Source organism: Odontomachus brunneus, unplaced genomic scaffold (genome assembly GCF_010583005.1).
Source record: "Odontomachus brunneus isolate Ranch 3 - 2012 unplaced genomic scaffold, Obru_v1 Obru_scaffold_019, whole genome shotgun sequence".
Taxonomy (NCBI): Eukaryota; Metazoa; Arthropoda; class Insecta; order Hymenoptera; family Formicidae; genus Odontomachus; species Odontomachus brunneus.
The window spans coordinates 1,766,845-1,788,194 of NW_022639469.1; the positions used below are offsets into that span (position 1 = coordinate 1,766,845).

At 44.5% G+C, this 21,350-nt stretch overlaps 1 protein-coding gene across 1 annotated transcript in view; it reads left to right on the top strand.

Annotated features, from left to right (window-relative positions):
- The window catches only part of LOC116841950 (cone-rod homeobox protein), a 73,686-nt gene that overhangs the window by 15,852 nt on the left and 36,484 nt on the right, over nucleotides 1-21,350 (top strand). The window contains exon 2 of the mRNA XM_032810508.1: nucleotides 364-1,411. The gene's annotated coding sequence lies outside the window, so the exon portion shown is untranslated. The remainder of the gene's footprint in view (nucleotides 1-363; nucleotides 1,412-21,350) is intronic.

The following is a 21,350-nucleotide window of genomic DNA, read 5'->3' on the forward strand; positions in this document are numbered from 1 at the left end:
AGAGAGAGAGAGAGAGAGAGAGAGAGAGAGAGAGAGAGAGAGAGAGAGAGAGAGAGAGAGAGAGAGAGAGACAGAGATAGATAGATAGAGAGAGAGAGAGAGAGAGAGAGAAAGGGAGAGGAGAGAATTTCCATCGACTACGTCGTCGTGCGTTCATTCACGAGGTTCGAATATCACGTGAAGTCACTCACCTCGGGACAGTATTAAAACCCCTTCGATATCTCGATCGATTTTTCGGAATTCGAGTTCCCCGACTCGATTGTAGTCGCGTGAATCGTCGCTCCCGAAGAGGATTCTGTGCAGCTCCATCGTCAGCATCCCCTTAGGCTACGCTTTGTCTTAGCTAAACGTTGTCTTGGCTAGGAATCCAGCCCTAGGAGAAGAAGCGTCTTCGCGCGATGTCTGCATCACTAAGGAGTCGCAGCGCAGTTTATTGAGCCACTGCTCGAAAAGATCGACTGAAGAGTGCCGCGTGGAGTAAAGAGAACACACACTTTTCGGCTGTCCCACGAGTGCCCGCGACACGCTCCACGCGTTATGACAGTTCCGATCCGGCCCGTCAACGCGCCACCACTACATCCTCCGCTGATGCTGTGAAGCAAAGAACGGCAAAAGCAGCGCACCCGCCCGCACCACCGCATGTGAAATTGCGCGCGATCGTCAAGCCCGCGCACGTCAGGAACCGGCTGTCATCCGCGGCAGTACTCCGGCGTGTCCGCACGCGACGGACGCCGCGCTCGACGGCGACTCCTCGTCGCTCAGAAGTCGCAAGGATCTCAGCGGAATACGCGACAACCCGCGTCATCGCGATCAAACCGAGATCGCGACGATCAATTGTGCGTTACGATTGATCACGATCGGTCACGACGGATGCGAGACAGTGAGAAGATGTCATAGGGGTACGTTTGACAGCTGCCGGAGTTGCTTCTAACGTGATCCTCAGCGTGGTCGCCGATCCGCCCGACAAAACGTCGAGGACTGAAGTCGCGGGCGACACGTGTCCACGAGGGAAGAGGGAAGGAAGGGAGGTAAAACGTCAGAAGTGCGAGTGACGGGAGAGGAAACAGCGGGATCAACGTGTATCATCGATCTGCGATCGAGCACGAGGCGACGTCGGTCGTGTCGGCCGGCTGCTGACAGTCCACGTTGACTACGGTCCAGGAGGAGAGCGCGACGCGGCGGTGGCGGCGTCGACGACGGCGGCGGCGGCGGCGGCAGCAGGTGCGAACGAGGCTCGTCGCGCTGCGGGGTCCGCGGCAGTACGGAGAAGGTCGGGAAGGTGTTGTTCAGCCACGAGTCCAGGATTCTCACCCCCGGAGGCGGCGCCATCTCGCCCGGGGGCGCGGGGCCACCCGCGAGCCCATCGTCGGGGCATTATCATCCACCTACGCACAGTCCGCCGCTGGTCAAGGTGAGTCCACGTTTCGATCGGTATCGGTAACACTCTCACGCTGTCAAACTGCACCGTCGCGACGCGTCGGGGACACGTGCGAGGCGAGAAGCGCGAACAGGAAGACCCAATCGGGGAAGAATTACGCGGAGGGATAATCTTGTACACCGAGAAAAAAAATGATAGTCGTCGCTCTCACAGGAGAGATAATTAGCCATAGTTTTGCAAGAGTGACCCAATCCATAGAATTATCATTTTTGAGTCTTTATTTATTTTTTTTTTTACCAATGGGTAGTCTGTATGTCTTTCTACATAAAACAAAAGAGATTCACAAGTCTTATAGATTAAAATTAATGAGGAGAACAGTTTTTATTTTCTACTGTGTGTTGTACAATTTTTCTTCTAGTTATGTCTTTTTTAACCATTTCAAGGATTATTCATGAATATTCCCTTAAAGAGAAGAAAATCGGCTATGTTTGGTTTCTTGAATGAGGTTCTTGCGAAGAACCTCAGTGCATATTTTTTAAATTATATTTCTCTCGAAACGTACTTCATGTGATATGTACCATTCTCGTGTAACTACAGCCAATTGGCCTCACAGAAAATTAATATCATTCGCGGCGAGAGCTATGTTTTGTTATTACTCCGGTAGAAAAGCAGCAGTATTGCATTATGTGTGTACATGAGATTATTATTGGTATTGCTGTAGTAGCATTTGCTACAGATACAATTTCCCTATTATCTTATCTTATTGAGCGATTATATATTTTCTCAACGTAGCAGAAAAATCCAGAAACGCACGTTCCGACAATAATATCTACTATTTCTTTTCATTTACCCAGGATGGGTATCATTCGAGTCACACGTTTATTTGAAACGAAGGTGACGGTTTGTTTGATCGTATTCTACTTCTGTATCATTTTAATTATTCCATGAGCACTCCAGATCAATGAAACATATAGTGTTATAGTTTATCAAATTGCTCATTTCGCCGATGTGACAGATAAGCTGAAATGAATTGAATACGCAGCGTGACTACGCACAAGCGAAGGCGCTATTTTGCCTGTAACTAACGCATTTTGGATGTCTGACTTTTGAAGCAATGTACACACAATGTACATGTCCCACCCCGGACATATCAACTGATTTTTAACAAGTGTCACCTAACATTTGAGATAGGAGACTACCTTGCGTTGGGCAGTGTGTTAAGATTTTGCAAAGAAACCATTTACGATTTATTTTAAAGAAAAATCGAAGTGTATTCACGAAACGAAAGAAAACGATGAACGATTCTAAGTGACTAGTTACGATAAATTGCATAGCAAAGACCGATGAATCAGATAGAACAATTAGATAAATTAAAGATTTGTTTTTATTACAAAAGCGTGTCGTACATATATTCAGGTCTGATGCAGGTGCATACGCAAAAGCGCGCTAGCACGCGCAACTTGTGAATCTTGCGATAATCGCGTCGCGAAATTATTAATTCGGTATACGCCAGTGGTTTAAATTTGATCGCCGTTTCAGAGTCTATCGAAATTATCTTGTCACACTTAAGTGGTCTACTGGAGGGTAGAGCGGATGAACGTAATGAGTGCCATGAAATGCATTTATGCACTCGTCACGTTAAATAATAGAAACGACACCGAAAGATTTCTCCCGTATGACGTGTTATCGTTTGCGATTCTGAAACTCGGTTTTGAAACTCGGGGACGTAGAGAGATACACAGAGAGGGGAAGGAGGAAAGAGGAGGAAGAGGAAGAGAGAGAGAGAGAGAGAGAGAGACAGGCGCAAAATTCCACTCGACCTGGCGTCGCGGTGAGTCAGGATATGTATATTACTTCAAAAGTAACCCCCTCGACCATCATCGAATTACTTTAAGATTAACCGTTAGGTGTCGTGTGCGAACTAGCGCATGACGTAATAAAGCTCTGAGTAGAAAATTGGCCCGATTCGCGCGCGGGCGGCTCGTTCGTTCTATTTTCCACAAATAATTTGCATCGCGCGATCGATTCACGCATCAATGTATCGGATTGGGTCGCCGGAATGTGCCAACTCTTGCGAGTAATGGTCAAAGGCAGAATTAATAATAGCAATAATAAGAGAACGTTAGTAATAAATAATACAGTGCTTCTCTGCACTGAGAACAAAATGTTTGATATTTGTAACTATTAAATTGCATAGCAAAATAATTCGCCATAAATTATGGTGAAGAAAACTACTTTGTATTTAATTCTATTATAATGTTGGTAATAACAACTTTATAAGCATGTCACTGATGTTGTTTCCATGTTAAGACAAACAAGAAATATGATTGGGACTAGAAATAACTACAAATTCTGTTAGATCAATCATTTTTTTTCTTTCGGTACATTACTGAGAAAAAAGTATTTGGTATTTGTAACTGTAATCGTACAGTGAAGGAGTTATAGTCAGGATAACCATTTTTCCAGTATGTGTAAGGAAATGTTTACTATAATATTATAACTATCTACTATGAATATCTATTATAATGTATTACTATAATGTCAATGGTAATAACCACATATATAATTTCTTTTTGTTAAAACCATTAGAAGGTATATAATTGACGCCGAAAATGATGACACATTTGAATGAGATTAATCATTTTCGTCTCCCAAGTGTATCGACTTTTTCTCTGTCGCGAACGAAAGAGGAGCGGAGGCATCTCGGAGTTTATTGAGATCACGAGGTAACGTTGAGAGTAACGTGAAGAACGCACTGTTTCGGATAGACGCGATAAATATAATGTATACCGAAGCTGAACGGATTACTTTGCCATTTGGCAACGAGGCTAATTCGCTTCCATGTTCCGAGGGAGACGATAGATGGATGCGCGGTTGGCAGCGCTCGTTCGTGCGTCATTTTTCTGATCGTATCAGGAGGCATCGTTAGCTTGGATTCCGCTGGAAGGAATCCAAGATAAAGCCCCGCCATGGAGTGCTCGCCGTCGACATGAGTCGCCCCCGAGAATCGCCGGGGCCGGCGGAAATTCGTCGGCGAATCGTACCATAATCCACGGATATATAGCAATTAGAGCGGCAGTAGAGCGGCGCAGCCGATAATTCCGTTTTAGCTTGAAACTTGACTTTACGCTAACAGGATTAATTTGTAGCACGTTTGGGTGACCGCTTATTCTAAGCGCGCACCGTCGAACCTGGTGAGCCTGTGCGAAGTTTAAGCCGCGCCGAGTGCATTATTTATGTCGCATATTGTCGCGATTGCAACCGCCTCCCGTGTGGATAATACTTGCCGCGCAGCCCGGCGAAAGAAATCGCGCCTGTCGATACACTGAGTGAAAAGAACAGCTGATTTAACTAAAATTAAAAACTAAAATTACGGTTATTTTCGCCCCCAATCATATTTTTTGCTTGTTCTAATGTTAACAATAATGGTAGCGATAACATACATATGAGGCCGTTGTCACTAACAACGAGGTAGAATTTAATTAAAATATAGTTCTCCTGAACATAATTTGTAATAACTACTTCTTTATGTGATTTTAGTTACAAACACAAAATATTTTTTTCTCACTGCATCGACACTCGAACGTCAATGATCAAGAGAAACTTAATTCACTTTTCATGTACATGTATTAAAATGTCTCGATTTTCTCACTTTTGACAGCAATTTTTCACTTAACGCTTATTTTGATACTCTGAAAACTAATCAACTCATTTTGATTCTATTTAATATATCAGCTTTATCGAGAGATCTTTTTTACAATGTAGTAGCATTTTCTGCCATTTAGAAACACTAACAAGGAACATTCGCGAAATGTTTCGGATTTCGATGAAACTTGGCATATTTATAGAGTGGTAAAAAATAAGAGACTCACATTTTTTTTTCTTCGACAATGGCTCAGATTTAAGGAGTGAAATTATCCTTCAAAGTTTCATGCCCTTTTTGCTATCTCTGTAACTATTGGAGATAGAAAAAAACTTTTTGAACAAAAGTTGTACGGTTTTTTTATATAAAAGGAAATGGGCTAGGCTAAGAAAAAACGTCTTTAACAATTAGTAAAATAGCCATTGTTAGGTTTCATTTTTAATTTTTCAAATTTGTTATATGCATAAAAAGTTAGCATTTTTTATTTTCATCCATATATAATGTTTAGGGCTAATAGGGCTAAAATTTCGACTCGGGATTTCTCTCACCTGAACTCTCACCTTACTCAGTTGAACATTGCGCTTTCCCTACCGGCAAATCCATCTAAACGAAAATATCAACCCCATTCGCCAGTATTTGACCAAGCTCCCTCCTTGCAGTTTTATCAGAGGCTTTGTGTTCCTCTTCCTTCAACTCCGCACCGACATGCCCTGGATTCTTTCTCCCCTTTTCCCTCATTTCTCTCTCTCCCTCTCTCTTTTCCTCTTTCTGTTACTTCCGGAATCAAGTGCGATTCTGGAATTTGACGCGACAAGCGCAATACGATATCGTCCTGGAAAAGCGGCTGCTCTTTATGGTCACGTAATAACTGTGCGGGGATGTCGCCGAGCGTGGGTGGTGGTGGTGGCGGTGGCGGCGGCGGCGGCGACGAACGGTTTCGCGAACCTGTAAGGGAGAAAAAGGGGAGAAACGGCGAGGAGGGGGACGAGGGTGGAAGTAGAGACAGGACGCGAAGCAGCGGGTAGACGAAGAAAAAGAGGCCGACGATGATGGGTATAAGGGCGGCTGTCCGAGCTCGTTTTCGTCAACCACCGTTGCGAATCCCTCCGGGGACTGCGCGGCAGCTGTCTACGGGGGCCGGGGCTTTCCCGTCCGTGGAAGCCGCGCAGTCGAAACTTAACGCGGAACGATTCTTCGCTCGGCGCATCGCCGGGCCCGCAACGTCGTCGTCGTCGTCGCAAGCGACTCTCCTTCTCGTCCTCGAGATAGTCGATGAGAGGAGAAAAGGACTTCCGGCCACGCCGAAGTATTACCGGGGTCGCCGCGGAGCGCGGACGTTCGAGTTCGCAAAGTACACCAACTCGCAAAGTGTACACATCTCGGACGCGGCTTCTTCCTCTTTTTCTTCTTCTTTGCGTTTAAAGCGGATCTTACGAATCGCGCATTCGATTCAGACGAAGAGAAACCGAAAAACATCGCGAGTCTGCACGGAAGAAAAAAAGAGTTCACTGCCGCAGTTAATCATTTGTTGCTGCAACCAAGATTTTGCAAATAAAAGGCTTGTTATTACGTCGGTTTTATAGTTAAACATAAGGCAGACCCGGGCTAGAAATCCCATTTCAAAATTTCGAAGTTACAACTTCTCAGACAAATATAACAGAGGCAGAGTCTTCTTCTGTGCATTAATAGCCGCTACATCATGTTAATCGTACATTTTGTTTTGTAATAACCAACATATAAACGTGATCATCTTGCCCTAGTATTGGGTTCAGTTGTCCAGTAGCACAAGGTAAAGAAGCCCACATGTAAAATATATATCCTGAATAGTAGTTCCGCGGTCTCTGCAAAAAATCTCCACAGCTTTCCTGTATTATGGGCCAACTTTACCTCGTCCGCCCATATGCTCGATTTTAATCATTTTATGAATAAAAATTGCTTTTATTATCCAGTGTATATCATACATTTGCAAAAACCTTCATTTTAGCTACTAACACGTTGTTTAACTTTATTCATTTTTACTTTACTACTACGAAATCGGTTTTTTCATTTTTCACAATAATATTGTTCCGATTTTAATGAAGCTCAGAGAAAAGTATATCTATATTTTAGCAGGATATTTCACGATTTTGTATCCATTGTTCCTTTGAAGATGAATACCAAAATAACATATGGACAACATACCCCTGGGGCTATCCAGACTCGGTTTCTCCTACGCCTGATAGCAGCTATACTTTTAAATACTCATACGTTACAACGAGATTCAGCTACCACACACAGATTCTTGCTGCTGCAGTTAACTTTTCCCGTGTACAAAGTGGCTCTCACGAATTATGCGGGCTCGCAAAACGGAGAGGTACTTGAAACAAGAAAAATAGTTTGGTGGAAAGGAAAATTAGCTAGCTTAAAGTGTAAAAGAAAGAATATTATCCAGCTTAAAAGTGTGAAGTGGAATATTACGTAGCTTAGAAAACAATGTATGTACGTAATTATTTTTTTACGTAGGAAATTAAATTCTTTTCTCTGGAATAAGTCGCTTGTTTGTATTATCATCAGCGCGCGCGCGTCAACGACGTCGATATCACGAAGTTATTAACTCGGGATGTAAAAGAGCGACGAGGGTGAAGGGCCGTGCGGCCCTGCGAGGACGCTCGCACACGCGCCCGACACTTTCGCTCTGATTAAGCTTAATTCATTCCGTCGACGAGAAGCGAGGCTACAGAAGATGTTACGCTAACTTACTGCCCTAACGTTGCCGGCTTGCGCTGTCTGCCGTCCAATCCTGCCAACTTAACCTCATTAATAAATTAATTAGATATTATTGTGTCGGTAGCCAGGGCGGCAGCTGCGGGTACGCTCTTCTCCTCTTCTCCTTCCTTCTCTTCCTCTTTCTCGTGTCGCACTTCTCTCCCCTTCCCCAGTTTCATCATTCTCTTTCTCTCTCTCTTTCACACTCACTTACTCACTCACTCATTCTCGTTCTTTTCCGTCTTCCTTGAACCCGCAGACGACGGCCAGATATACCAGGGAGGGAAGGAAGGCTGAGAGAGTTAGTGACGTCATTCCTTACAATGACAAAACGCGTGTTATAACCGCCCATTCGTTTGCTCTCTCTTTTTCTCGCTCACCCGCTCACTCGCTACCCGCACATTTTTTTCGATTTGGATTCTTCAGACGACTGTTTGACACTCAGTCGCTTTGCCATTCCTCCGGCTTTAATGAGCCACGATTTGAAGCAACATCGTGAATTGTTAAAAAATGAAGATTGCGTGTTGCAAAGTTTTTTTTCAAATTTTCACAATTATATATATATATTTTTTTAATTTAGGAATTGAATATTTGGAATTTAACTTTAAATATTTAAGAAATTTAAATTCTGAAATTAAAAAAAAATGAGCTATAAGTAAATCAATTGTTCAAAAATAGAAATTGCATGTTGCAACATTCTTCTCCTCAAACTTCAAATTATAGATTTTAGAAATGTGTTTATTCTAATTCGGAAATTTAATTTTTGGAATTTAATTTTGGAGATTTAATTCAAGAAATTTTAACTGAGAAATTTTAAAAGAATGATTTTCTTCCCATGGTTTCTTCTGATGCAATCTTTATATACTCTGGGGAGAACATGAATCCGAGTCTAGAAACGAGTTTTTCGATTCCGTCGTGAATCACAGATAGAATTTGTGAGAAGCGCGATCGATCGATCGCGCGCGCGGATCGCTTCGGATTTGTAGCGCGGACTATCCAAGAAGCCGGTCGCGGCGCTCATTACCGCCCGGGCATCGCTCGTACTGGTAATGACAAAAAGCACATGCAGCATTATCATTGCGGAGTGTATGGCATTAAGCTGTAGGGGGCCAGGATTAGGATGTCGGCCATTACCGCGCGTCACTGACCGTTTATTCTACGCCGTGCACGGTGTGGTGACTTCCTCTAGACGCGTGTGTATGCCTGCCATAACCGGAGGATGAGGACGCTCGCGAGGCCGTCGTGCATTCTCTACAGGCGTGATTCACCTTTCGATATCAATGTCAATTTAGCTGAATCGTCCGTCTTCGTTTCATTTTGTCGCGTTCCAGCGACCGAGATCACGCCGCGATACGAGGTTATATATTATCACAAATTTACTTTTCGTTATAATTTTATCAACTGATATTCAAACTCTTCAGATATTCAGTCATCAGACAGTAACTCTGAAAATTTCTCGTAATAAACTACACCCGTACTTTAGAAGTGTAATGTGTATACACTAAGAAAAATTATCCGATGAAAAATTAACAAACTGATATTTTCGATCAAATTTCGATCAATTTTTATATTCGATCAGGATATCCGATTAAATTTAATCGGATACTTCCGATAATGGCATTTCAGATAAAAAATTATGAACCGATATTTCTCATCGGATGTTTCCTGATCGGATACAAAAATGAATCGGCATTTTAATCGGAAATATCCGTTTGTTAATTTTTTATCGGATAATTTCTCTTAGTGTAATACAAAGTCGCGAAAATTCGCAAAAATAATTTTTCTCATTTAAAAATTTCGTGTCTCAGTTTCATTTTGCGCGGCGAAAATTTCGGCCTTTCCAAAGGAGAAATCAAGGAGTCAATCATGAATAGTCACGAATCCTTTCGACGCGCATCGTCGAGAGTCTCTCGTCGACTAACCCGCATTTTTGCCGGTGCTTATCGCTAATCAACGCGCGCGCGCGTGCACACTCGATACGCAGTACGTAACGCGCGATAATAATCGCGCCGCAATTAGATTCAGCCGCGAACGTTTCCCGGCAGATATTCACTCGCAATTGAATTTGATTAGTCGCGATGCGATGTACGATGTATGAACCATCGTCCGGCAGCACAGCGGCCGCCGACAAGCAGCGTGCAAATACGCTATCAGTGGAAGGAAGAAAGATCTAATTACGGTCATGAATCATGGCGGCGAGCGTCGCGCACGCACACGCACACGCGTGCTTCGAATCGCGCGAGAATCCGGGCGTTTTAATACGGGAGGAGGAATGTTTGCGGAGTCTTTCGTACCGCGTGAGCGAGCGAGCGAGCGAGCGTGCGCGCCACGAGAACGTCGGGATCGAAATTGACCTTTAATCGCAGTGGCGCCACGCGAGCATGAATAATTGGCCGCGTCAGGAGCGAATTCGACGACGGATAATGCCGCAATAGCCGAATCGGCGCGTATTATTTATTCATTCGGCCGGCCGTAGCCCCGGCGATGGCCGAGCCGCGAATTTGCAAATCGTATTAACCCGCGCGCGCGCGCGCGTGCGTGCGTTCGCGCGCAGGGGGGACGGAAAAAGAGGGACGCGCGCAAATAAAAGGGAATCCGTCATTCGAATCGTGGATCACAAAGTGACCGCGATTTTCACTTAGCGCCGATGACATCCCCTGCTCCCCGCAGCCCCAGCTCGACGCTGCGATTTGTACTCTGCGATATCTGTGATCCGTTGTTTCCTAATCGGTAATATTTCGGATATTAGGTGTCGTCGAGAAAATGGCCGGGAAGGCAATTATCTTAAACATGGCTAAAGGCCATCACACACAAAATTACATAGACGCATATGCATAGCATAAGATAGTATGGACCAATGAGCATCGAATATTAAGTATCAATCATCAATATGGCGACTTAATATTCAATGCTCATTGGTCCATATGATCTTATGCTATGCATATGCGTCTATGTAATTTTGTGTGTGATGGCCCTAAGTCCGCCGCTTCGTTTTGTGACTCGCAGTCTGTGACACACGCAGAATAATAGCATTCTGCACTGAGAAAAAAATGTTTGCAACTATAATCATATTGAGAAATAATTACTATAAATTACATGCTAAAAAAATATTTTTTAAGTAAATTTTACTATCATGTTAGTAATAATAACCTTACGTGCATGTTACTATCGCTATTTTTGTATCGGGACAAAGTATGGTTGGTGTCAGAAGTAACTATAACTCTATTTAGATCGAGCATTTTTTTCTCTGTGTACTGCCGAGCAGATCGATTATTCAGTTTGTTTTTCTTGCTTTAAGTAATGATTAACTTTAACAAAGAATATCTTCTTGATAATAACTTGAAAATATAGAAAGTTTAGAAAAACTCATTCTTATGCACTCGAAAGAAGAATTTGTTATCTTTATAAGAATATTATAATATATTATCACAAAAAAATATTATAATATATTCAAATATGGTATTATTAAAAGAATATTTCTCTTTAATTTAATTTCATGGTTGGAATGCTAAAATTATTAGAATTTAAAATACATATATTTTGAATAAATTTGTTGTTTATAATGGATTTATGATAGATTTGCGAATTTATAAACTTATGATATACTTGAAACAAGTAACATTTATTAGAATTCAGCGTGTATTTTTCTATGTGCAGACTTTCAACTTTCCATCGATTATTCTGATATCAGTTATTTGATATTTTTATTCCAGGAAAATTTATTCAAAAATATAGTTTATTCAAAATGAGTGGAAATTCGCTCATATAGCGAAACACTCGTCACTAGGAATTGATTAACAAGGGTCATCCTAAACAAGGGTCAATTTTATAAAGTATTAAAATATATCAAATTCACTCTTCAGCCTTGAATGAAAATGTTCACTCGATGATACAGAATGGAATAATTTACTTTATATGAGTGAAAAGTCACTCGAATGTGACTCGAATGTGAAAGTCACTTCGAATGTGACCTTCGACTACATTCTACCATCGTTCGCGTGGAATTTCACTCGAAGAAATTTAAGTACTGTCTAAATTTCTCGGGATGAAATCTCACTCAAAACGAGGGGAAATTCATTCGAAGCGATAGGGGAAATACTGCCACTCCACTTTTCGGATCGAATTTAACTCGAAAAAATTTAGAGAGTACTTCGAACTCCCGAAACGATCCATATATAAGGACGGTTCGAAACGTAATTTCGGGGAAGGGTGCAGTCTGAACACACCTTCTCGTACCCTCGTACGATCGCGAGCGCAACATTGAACGAATACGAAAGAAAGGCGGGAGGGAATGGAAGAGAGGGCGAGAGCACCGTGCTCTCGGAGAAATTCGCCGGACCCGCCGCCAAGAAATCGGAATTCTCGCGCGCTGGCAGGCCCGATAGATCGCGCGAACGTATGTAAACGAATACCGTGGGATACTTGACGATGAAAGCGAGATTCTCCCTGGGGAGGCAAGAGAGTAGGGGACGAGGATAGAGAAAAAGGGAGCGGACGAGAGAATAAGAGAGAAAGCGAGCGCGCTGCGTATCCGCGCGCGCGGAGCAGCGTTTACACGGAGAAATGCACACACGCGCTTTTCGCGCGGACACGCCTCCTTTCCTCCCGGAGGTGCACAGGGGCAGAAAACGACCGAGAGAAAGGCGAAGAGCGAAGCACGGTGGCGCGGAACGGACGGGGGCGGCGGCGACGGCGGCGGCGGCGGCGGCAGCAGCAGCGGCGCGAGGGGGCAACCAACGGCTCTGTGTGGGCGACCGCGGGGGGTAGGTAGGTGAGAAGAGAGAGCAAGGATCGCGGGGGTTACCCCCGCGGATATATATATCGAGGTAAGACGCGCGCGCGAGACTCCTCTCTCTACGTCCCCCTTTCTGCCGCTCTTCCACCGCCTCCCCCCCGACCCTTCCTATCCAGTTCCCGGCTGCGGCGGCGGCGGTGGCGGCGGTGGCGGCTCCTGTTTTACGCTTTTCGACTTTTTCAAGATTTATCCTTACCGCTTCCTCGCTAAATCGCTTTCCGGGCGAAATTTACGGTCGGGCAATAATACAGGAGGAGCGCCCGGGCGAGTTGCACAGTCCGGGGCAAAGACGCAAGCGTGAGAGAGAGAGAGAGAGAAAGAGAGCGAGAGGCAGCGGGGGGAGGGCAGGAAAGAGGAAGAGCCCGGGCTCTCCAGCCGTCCGAGTAACGGGGAGCCTACATACATTCCCGGCACGTTCCCAGCTTCTTCTCTACCTGACTGACTGCTTCCACCCCTCTTCCTCCTTCTCCACCCCTACCTCCACCTCTCCCTGCTCCTACGTTCGCCTCGTGCCGCTCGCGCTTTCTTTACGAGCTTCCTCTTTATCTATCTACCCTCCCCCTTCCCAAGCATCACTCTTCGACTAGATCCATTCTGCGTCCTCGGGGGTGGGCTATGTCGGATTCGCTATTCGGCGTGTCGCCCTCATCCGTGATTTCGGGGAAGGTTTGCTTCGGTGTCCGAGTCGGACACGCGATGTTGGCAGTCGAGCAAATTTGCAGATCAGTGATGAGGTGTTCTTTTCATTTTACTATCCGCGACATATATGGACGCGTCAACCTTGGGTCGATTTATATCAGGTTGTGTAGATAAGAAAATAGGAGATGGGAGCATTTAATCTTGTTTTCTTTGTTATCATAGTCTGCAAGGGTGGTCTTCTTCTTCTTCTTTGTGATTTCGGTTAGTGAATGCTTGAGTTTCGTCCTCCAAATATCTAGTTTCATGAAGGATGGTCGTTCGTTGAAGAATACCACCAGCTCTTGGAGTCATATTTTAGACGCACAGCGAACGCTAAACACGTCATTCTTAATTATCTGATTAAACTGACTTTTGACTTCACCAGTCATGTGGATCTACCAATTTTTATTGATAGATCGTTGATTGAACGACTTGCTTAATTTTTAACCGATTTCAAAAAGAAAGTTTTGGTAAATAATTCAAAAATACAAAGTAAACAACTTTTTTAACAAAAATAATCCGTCTTCAAAGTTATATAACTGTAGGGAGATAAATAATAAAAATGACATGATTATTGATTGAATCAGTCAGATTTTCACACAAACTTTTAATACCGTTAGAACACTAGAATAGAATTGTAGTAACCTGAGAATTTTGAATAAAAATTATTTCATACTTTTTAAGACCTCTTTCAATGGTTCCAAACAAATATGACCGGTTTTCCATTTAGATTTTATAGTGTTGCTTATGTGTTTCAAATTATACGATTACGCAACAGTTTAAGTTAACTCTTTAAGGCGTATAATTCATGGAACATACTAGTAACTTTTTTTTAATGAAATTTTGTCAAAAACACTCTAAATAGCACATTTATAAGGTTTCAACTGCCCGATCCTAAGTGGTCCCTATTGGTACTAATGATACTTAAAGGGTTAAGGTAATCCCGACTCGCAAAGGAATGAGCGACACTCAAAGCTTAGTGAAGCACAATTTACGCGGTTAAGCCGATGAGCTGAGACAACACTATTGTGACGTTCACGCAAGTAGAACGTAACTTAGGCGTGTTTGATATTCATTATGCGCCCAGGACAAGGCTCTGAGGAAAGGCTTTATGGAAAACGAGATTACCTGAAATGAGATTTTTCCACGCGCTATGCGGCAAAGCAGCGCGAGGGAATCACGAATTTGGCAGACGCTCGCTGCGGCGGGGCGTCGTCGAATGGCGTAACGCGGCTATGTGTAAGCATTGTGCCCGTCAGCTTCGCAGCCCGCAACTTCATCGTCTACCCGGGGCGCAACGTCCGCGATTGACCGAGCCGCGCGACGTGTCCGGGACGAGCGCCAAATCCGCAACGCAGATCGTAAAGAAGTCAAGAGAGGGAGAGAATTTTATAATAAAAATTACTATAGAATTTTGTAGCAATAGATCGATCTTCTACCGCACTTTCAATCTTCACAATCGACTATCCTTTCATACGTCCTGCTTATATTTCAGGAATTGAAATGCGCATTAAAAGATTTGCTAGCTATTTTTAGCGAATTTTGCTATGCATATTCCCTTCAGCAAGACGGATCTTACTGAGACTGTCCATTCTTGCGCTACTAGAAACATAATAAAATTGAAAAGAATTCATATAAAAAGCAACTATAATATTCTCTCCGTGTATTAGAATTGACTTTTTAATAGTAGTTTAAATTCCAAGTTCACACAAACATACGAACTCATATTGTCAGAGTAGAATTTAGACTTAAATCTAATTTTAAATCACTTTTAAAATTAAAAACATAGTGAGATTGAAACTAACCTAACCTAGGAAACTATGATATCCTTTCTGTGTGAGAAGGAACGAGCGAGACGACTGCGCGCGCGCGCGTTCATTTCGGACGATGTCGCTGTGGGAGAGAGGAGCGTGCGCGATTCGCGCGCTATTTCGCCGGATTGCCGCGGATTCGTAAAAATGAATCTCTCGCGGGCGAATGGCGAGGAGCTGAGCTCGATTCCGCTGAATAATGTATGCGCGAAAATGTTATGCCCGATGTATAATTCATGAGGACCATTAGTGAATGTATCGGTGCACGCTTATTGCCTTACAATTATCTGGGTTAATCCGAAGAAAGCGGGTGGTTTTTATTCAACGACTGTACGCGGAATTTTCATTTGACGTATTGGTATATTTTCTCGTGATAATAACAACAATAATCGATGTGTATATAATAGAGTTGCTGTCTGTATGTTCCCTATTAACTTCTAAACCCTTTGACCGATCTGGACCAAATTTTGCATAGTTACTCTCTAGGACCTTGCGAAGCATATGGGCTATCGTGAAACCTGGTTCTCCCCCTTCATTTCATCCACTTGACATTTTGTGATAATCCGGGCAATGCCGAGTAGTTTAAGCTAGTAACAATAATAATCAGCTAGTAATAATAATAATCATAACTTCATTATCTGCGTGATGAAAGATCTCATATATACACTTCATTAGAAGAAGAATACTCCTTCAGTAAAAGTTTTCACTTAAAATATGAGTTTACAGCAAATAGCACTTTGCACATAGAACTCTTTTTTTCATGTTGGAATTTTTTTTCGGTCTTAAACAAGTCCTCTTGTGGCCATATACAAGAGAACTCCTCGTCGCATTGAGGATGAGATTGTATTTTTTTTTGGGTGTACTATCGCGCCTCATTAAGTAAATAAAGTATAATTAATTGCACTTGAAAGAGATCAGACGCAAAAGATATATACGTCTCAAATTATATTCGTTACGTTTACCGTGTTCTTGGTAAGTCAGTTGTCAGTCAAGTTTTTGCGCAATCGACGGGAATCGGCGCGGCGGCCAACGCATTAATTTCACGTGTTAATTACGTATTAATTAGCGAGATGTGGATAAAAAGCGAGGTTTCAATATCAAAGCTGTTATGATTGCCTTACGATGGGCAGACACATCGTTCTTTAAACGAAGAAGAGTGCGGAGCAGATCGTGAGAGCGCGGGGTTAAAAAATTCATCCCGAACGTCCCCGCGCGCAATCGAATCAAGGGTCATCCCTAGAGAGAGAGACAGAGAGAAAGAGAGAGAGAGAGAGAGAGAGAGAGAGAGAGTGTCCGTTTACGTTTTCACGGAGAAAAAGAGAGAGAGGGAGGAACAACGTAAGTGAACACGCGCCGGACATCTCGCAAACGTCTCCAAACCCCGAACTTTTCCCGCGCGGGGAAGTCGGACGATAAATAATATAAATGGACCTCAAACGTGACGACGCGACGAGTATCATTGAGGAGGAGAGAGCGCTGGTCACTCGGCAACACGTGACCCCCCTTCTCGCACGCGATCATCTCACACACCGGAGAGATTCCCCCTTGGGTGGCCGCCGGCCGGAGATACTGTCCTTGAGTAAGGGTGCGACTGCACCGGGCGCGAGAAGGAAAGAGAGATGGTAAGAATGCAAGATGGGGTGGAAACCTGAGACGTCAAGTCGCGATTTCTGTTCTAGTTTTCTCTCTTTCTTTTTTTAAGAAGTGAGAAACATTCGAATAATGAAGAGAAGAGTAAGAATTTCGAATGTGAACATGGAGATCAAGGTGAGTGAGATAGACAAGTATCAGCAAGCGCGATATTGGCCTTCTTTAGGAAGAAAGAGGTATGGAAGTTTCAAACCTCCTTTATTAGGCACGTGATCTTCATCAGGTACATTTTAAAGACAAAGTATCACTAGTGAAAAATACATTGCTTTTTGCAATATACGGTATTGTTTATATCGTATTTTCTGAGAAAAATATAGCAAAAATAACAGCTAAATTTCTGTAATCTTGGGTCATACAGAATTGTAATCGATATTACTATGCATTGCTTAAGAATGTTATGTACGTTTGACCTTTTTTTCGTAAAAAGTTATTATTTGAATGCCTTTTACATCGTATACCAAGTAAATCGTCAAGTTTACTGTTTTTATAGTAACTTATACTACAATTTTACTACAGTCCAGAGTTTTTCAAGAAAACATTGTAAGAAGGTATATAATTTTGACGTAATTTTTATTACATTTTCTCCATGTATATGCACATGTACACCAGACACCTAAAGCGGGGTAAAAAGTGCACACATTTAGGGTTAAACGCGCCATGATAGATATCGTCTTTATATCCTTATCAGCGGCGAGCGTTTGAAAGATTTCCAGTAGACGTTTGACTTTATCGTTTTGAAGCATCTTGGTGTAAAAAAAGAGGAGAAGAACGTAACGAGTACACTTCGCTTTACCATTTCTTTTTCTTTTTTTCTTCGCTTCTACGCGACACGACCCGCTTATGCTGATGGAAAGGAGAGGAAGAGAGAGAGTTAGAAAAGTTAGAGAGAGAGAGAGAGGGCTCGCGGGCAGAGAGTACGGGTGAATCGAGTCGTCTAAGGGGGCGCGACATATTGGACGAAATTGGCGCATATCAAACAGGGAAGCAATTGGAATAGCGGCGGATCCGGAGATCCCCGTCCCGGCTCTCGTGCGCGCCGCGCTCTCGGTTCCGCTGGAAATGGTGCCCTCGGGGCTCGAAGCCGGGCTCGGAAACGAAACCCTCGACTGCGCATCCCCTATTCCCTCTCGCAGCCCGCGGCTTCGCCTCCTTCTCCGTCCTCCCCTATGCCGCCGTCCGCGCATCGAGTGATATTACACCGCCTAGAAGTCTCTTCCTCCTCCTCTCTCTCTCTTTCTCCCTATATCCGTTCCCGGTCCCTTTCTCTCTCTCCCTCTTTCTCTCTCTCTCTCTCTCTCTCTCTCTCTCTCTCTCAGACGCTCGAGTCCACAAGCACTCGTCGCAAACCCACAACTTCGGCCCGACATAACTTCGCGCCGGCGGATACAATGATGCGCGCGCGATGACCCACGAGGGGTCGGCGGGGGTGAGTGTGCGATCGCTCTCGCGATGACATCTCTCCCCGATGTTTTTCACCCGTGTCTTGTCTCACGCGCGACACCGAGAAACGTAGAGGAATGTGATTGCGTTTGTAACTCGGTATCACGGAAGATTGTGCGCGCTTCTCGCCCCGGCGCTTCCTCGGCGCGAGAACTCTCCGTGTTCCTCGACGGGGTTCTCGCCCGCGGGCGGAGAAGTTGGGACGCGTAGTTGTCGCGGACCTCCGTGTGTAACCGTAGAGGAGAATCAATACGATCCTTTCCTCTGTATTCGGCGCGCCAATTGAGCTCGTTGAATCTATGCACCGAACGGGCCGCCGTGTGCGCACGCATAGCGCGATACGTCGGCTGGTTTTATGCACGCACGTGCGTCACGTCACGTCATATCACGTCACGTCACGTCAAGTAACATCGCGTCGCGATTTCGTGCACACGCGTGGAAAACACGAGTCGGCCGACGGAGCGAGCGATATTCGATCGATGAACGCCGCTTGAGCCGGAGACGCGCCCGCGTGGCGCGGCCACCAAACAAATTCATCCGTATAATTGGCAAATTGACAGATTAATTCAATCACCGTTGAGATGCTTCTTCGTCCGGAGCTGCTCTCCCGCGCTCGTCCCTCGTGCGACGCTCCGTCCCGACGTGAACATCCGCGTTCGCCTCCAATGTTACTTCAATTTTCATAGCCGGGACGAGCTCATGCGTGTGCTCGATATCGGTCGTTTCCGTTCGTATTTCGCGACAAAATAATTCTTGTTCGCCGTATTTATGTTCCAAGTCACTCCCCTCCGAGTGATTCGCTCGAATTTAATTTCGTTGCGTTGCGTCCGCGGCAAGAACGTGAATAGATGTCTGCGCAAACGAGAGCCGGAGAGTGGTGGTCCATGGCGCGATAATCGAAGCGTCCCGTCCGCGGTGGTGCGCGATAGACGGAATAAATCAAATGTTGAATGGGTAAGCGGGAAATGAAGCGAAAACCGCCGGCCAGTCTGTGAAGCGACAGAGAGATAGAGAGACAGAGAGAGAGAGAGAAGCGCGCGAGTGAAGGATATAAACACGGCTCGCTTCAGTCCCTTTCTGCAAAAAGGGCGACAGAAAGGAGGGTGGTAGTCACGGGCGCGCGGGCAAAACGAGAAAGGGAGAACGTTCTCTCGAGTGTGCACGTCGGAAAGGGCGTGTGCAATGCGGTGGAATTGAGTGGAGCGAAAAGTCAAATGGAGCCGACCTGCCGCGGTGTCGGAGAAACGAGAGGAGAGGAGAGGAGAGGAGAAAAGAGGAGGGGAGTGGTGAAGGGGTACTATCGGATCAAGTGTGCCTCTGTGCACACAAGCACGATCCCGAATTAGTTACCCTTTTCGACGTCTCTCGCGACACAGACGTGATTCTCCCGAGTCGTCGTCGGGGAAAGATGCAGAAGGCGAGAAAGAGATAGATAGAGGGCGATAATTTTTATGTCAGCGCGTTTAAACGCGAAATTAAATGAGTTGGATCATGAATTGCTGCGTGATTGCTCTCTCATTCATAAGAAATCTTTTTACCTTGCTATCTTTATCATTAAAATGGCAAAAGTATATTTCCCTTTCGAACATTGTAGGTAAAAGAAATAACGTACTAATGAAGCATTAATGCGTCTAAAAAATAAGAGGCTTATATTTTCGTCGCCTATGGATATCCTTTCCGTCGTCTCTCGCGTAGACGTGATTCTCCCGAGTCGTCGTCGAGAGGAAACGAGAAAGGAGGCGAGAAAGAGATAGATAGAGGAGGATGATTTTTCACGTTTATACGCGGAATTAAACGAGTTGGACGATGAATTGCTCCGTAACTGCTCCCTCATTCACATATTCGTCGCGTACGGATATACCCAGGTCTCAATGAGCGGCGCTCTTATGCACCCTCTGTGCGCCCGAAAGGACACCCGGACGCGATCTCACCCCGGTGGATGGGGGATCGAGAGGTTCCGCTTCCGGACAACGTGGCGTACATTTATGGCCCCTTAAATGTCAAGCGAGAAGCCCGCGACACAAAGCGCTTTGTTGGTCGTCGGTGAACAAGCCCGAGGTAGCGTCAGTAGCTCGGACGCAGCGTGTCGCACGCGTTTCTTCGCACTCCCTCTTCCTCGCGGGGAAAAAGTCGAAAATGCGATTCTCGAAGAGATCAAGCGAAATCGGCACTTGGCCCGAATAAAGAGATTCTGTTACAATCCCGAGGCCGCGCGGGCTGAGTTAAGGCTGTAACTCGCGGTAGCGCAGCGCGGCCTTAATTAACTTTTAATTAAAACTTGTCTTTAGACAGCGCTCGCGGCAAGAAGGGGAAGGAGGTAGGAAGGGGCGGCATAAAGCAGAATCGATATAAATCAATAATCAGTTCAAATTCAATCGCGGGCGAAGTTCCGTTTTCTTACTCGATAACGAGAATTTCCTGACTTGGTGCTCGCGTCGGTACCTATAATGAAGTCTCCCTTACTCCGCCGTTCCAATTTAGAAGTGGACCAGTTCGCAAACTTTGTCGGTCTTAATTCTGTATTCCTAATTAAACTCGGCGCAACTATCCTACTCTCGCGTATTTTACTTCCACGTCTGCGTTTTTTTCACATTTTCAGCGAGCCCGCGTGTTTGTACCTTTCGACGAACGCTCCGTGAGATCCGTACGATTCGAGATAAAGGAATTATTTTCAGAATTTCAACAAGGCAATCGGTCTTCTTCGTTTCCTCAAATTGATGTCGCAGTAACGCGGGCTTGCGAAAGTTCGTCGCGTTATTTCCTTGGCTCAAGAAGGGATGAGCCATTTTGTAGATGCAGAATTTGACGATTGTCCACAAGCTAGCGGGAAGTGGTGAATAATATGGCGCAGATGTTTTAATTAAGAAATTATTAATAATACTGTCTCGTTACTATACATAAAAAAAAATGCTATTGGATCAATAGAGTTGGCTAGCGAGCGGGGCCGTAGTTGGAACAAATTTTCTCTTCGTTTCCACGTTATATCGAAACTGATACTCGAGTTATTAAAACAATGAATGATGCATTAGTTTCGATAATATTACTGTCGAATCAAGAACATTTATTCCAACTACGGCACGCTATTGACCAATGCCACTGATTCAACAGCATTTATTTCCATATAATAACGCGTTAGCTTTCCATGACAAAAGCTTGCTTGATGATTGCATTTCCCAAAATACAATAAATAAACAGTAAGTACTTTTTCTG